Below are 2,648 nucleotides of genomic sequence, written 5' to 3'. Positions count from 1 at the left end.
GTTAGCATTTGCATAATGTATTGCGGCGTTTGTGTTTTGAGATTATGTGCACATAGTATTTCATTCTGTTGGAGGCAATAACTTTAATGACATTGCGGCAGTCCTTTCTTTTCTTTATTGATTTATTAAAAAATTGTCACATTTCTGAGTGCTGAAAATTTTTGTGTGTAAAATCCTCTACTTTGGCATGCCTTTTCTTATGTGACTACTATTTTTGGTTGGGAGGAGGAGGAGATAGATTCTGGCCTTGTATTTATTGTAACAATATTTAAATTCTATATTATTATAGTTTTCTTTAATCTTTAATGAATTATTCCCTTTAGATTGCCATCCCAGCAGGGTGAGGGTGCAAGTATTGTACGTCACTCTCTTAAATCAATGTTTTTCTTGACTATTGGTGCAAAAAGCTCGAGAATTTGTTGTCACTTCCCAAGAGCTTATCACTCGGGGTTCAGTCCTGGTAAGTCACTTGTACTGGCTTAATTCCTATCGATATTTATGTTGATCTATCTAGAGAAGTTATTTAATATCAATATCTGAAATTAAAGTGCTTATTCTGTTTATTCGATCTTATTGTTTTAGGATATTATTGTGGAGATGCTGCTGATATGGCTAATATTGAATCGTCGAGTGTTGCAAGAGAAGCTGCAATACATAGTGCAGCTATTAGGTGTCCTCCAATGGTGTCTCGCTTCCAGTTATCATATGATCTTGCAGTCTCGTTATGTTCTAGGTTTGTTTTCTTTTCTTATGTGTGATCCTCTTCTGGTATCACCCAGAATTGGTCTCTTGGAAATTTAGTATTTTACTGGCATTCCTTTTCTTGTTATGCCCCTGTGCCGAAACCTATGGTAAGATAATAATTATTATTTAAAATTGAAATATATGCAAATAATTGCTTCATTTATGTAATATATGACTTTTGATCACAATTGGAATGCTAATTACTGTGTCGCGCTGTAGAATGATGCATGTTAGTTGGAGCTAAATGAAGGTAATTTGGTGGATATCTCTAAGTCATAAAGTATGAGAGCATTTTAGAGGATGCTTGATGGTTTTGATTTTTTGAGTGCAATAATGGCAATATACTAAAATCGTCCACAACAGTAGACATACTGTCCCCATATTCTTTTACTATTCCTTTCTCGAATTATGATATGCCTGTTGCTATGTAAATTGTTGAACTTATGTACATGAGCATGCAATTGCAATCTCTGGGATTTTGGCATCTAACTATTTGGACAATGCTCTGGTCCGTTGTTGTGGGATGGGATGTTTGATGCTACATTTAGGATATTCTATACAGTTTGGTCTTATTTAGACGTTATTAGTGATATTACTTTTTTTTTAGTTAGTTTGGGTAAGATTGAAAGTGATAAGCTCGTGCTCAAGTATTGTTTCATTTAGTAATTTACTGAGTTGTGAAGCTCTGTGAGTACATGTATCATGAATGATTATGCTAGTCAAGATTGGTTTATGATCAGCTACCCCCAAAACCCTTCTATTGCATTTGGTCTCTGAAATATGCAACTTGATAATAGATCTAGATCTGAAACTTTGAAATAATTAAGCAGGCTGTTCAATTTGAGAATTGGAGTTCATTGGGTTTAGGCCTTGAATTGGTATCCTTTTGTATATACCTGTATCATCTAGAATGGTACCGTGATGCCAATCAGGATCACCATGAACTCTGTGCTTCCTGTTTCCATCATGTCTGCTGACTTGTATTGAACTACTCTAGCTCTTTGCGGATCTTGGGGGATCTTCAATAGCACTGAAGTGTTGTTTATATATCAAACTACTGCTGAACTGATGGAGTTGAATTAGTATCTAGTTTCTATAGAGACTAATTACTGGACTACAGACTATGATCATGATCATTCTGTTGCAGTTTTTCGCCACAGAATATGAAATAAAGTAATTTCTACTGTGGTAACGAAGAATTTTTCGCTCTTATGATCATCTACATTTCTTAGACTAAATATATTATTAATTAGTTACTGAACGAGGTTCTTTCTTATTTACTTTGTTATTTAAATAGGATATCTGTGGTAGAGAAATTTCTGTTTTTCCTGCGCCAAAAGGACAAATAATGACATGGAAGGAGTCTTTACTTGATACACCTACCTATAGTTGGGTATGCTTGTTTTACAATGTTCCTAAAACGGGCGTGTTCTTTTTCATGTAGGAGATGTGGCATTGTCCATATTGCACAGTATGGTAGCCGCTCATTCAGATATAGATGATGCTGGAGAGATTGTTACACCAACCCCCAGAGTAAAGAGGATCTTGTCAAGCTCACGTTGTCTCCACATATTGCACAAGTAATATTTTTAAGTGCCTGTCCTTCTATTGGTTGTGTGTGCTCTTGTCCCAATTTGGCCAACTGAAAAATCTACTCAGACTTATTAGAATAAAAAATTGCCAATTATTAGAATAAAAAATTGCCAAAAACGCAGAAAGTTATGCTTATTATTGTATCTTTTGTTTATTTACCTGGAGAGCCTGAAAAATGTAAAGGTTGATATGTGGTTTGAAACAAGTTCCATCAACCTTTGTCCTCAAATATTTGAGATTTTCAATCTGGCAGTTCTATGATTTGTATTCGCTTAGGGATAGTAAGTCGAGGATTATGTTGATGGATATGC

At 35.0% G+C, this 2,648-nt stretch overlaps 1 pseudogene; it reads left to right on the top strand.

Moving 5' to 3' along the window:
- The first annotated feature begins 1,446 nt into the window (after window positions 1-1,446).
- The window catches only part of LOC105179811, a 7,153-nt pseudogene continuing 5,951 nt past the window's right edge, over window positions 1,447-2,648 (top strand).

Source organism: Sesamum indicum, unplaced genomic scaffold (assembly GCF_000512975.1).
Source record: "Sesamum indicum cultivar Zhongzhi No. 13 unplaced genomic scaffold, S_indicum_v1.0 scaffold00216, whole genome shotgun sequence".
Taxonomy (NCBI): Eukaryota; Viridiplantae; Streptophyta; class Magnoliopsida; order Lamiales; family Pedaliaceae; genus Sesamum; species Sesamum indicum.
Note: the sequence above shows the minus strand (reverse complement) of the source record. Positions and strands in the feature narration are given on the sequence as shown.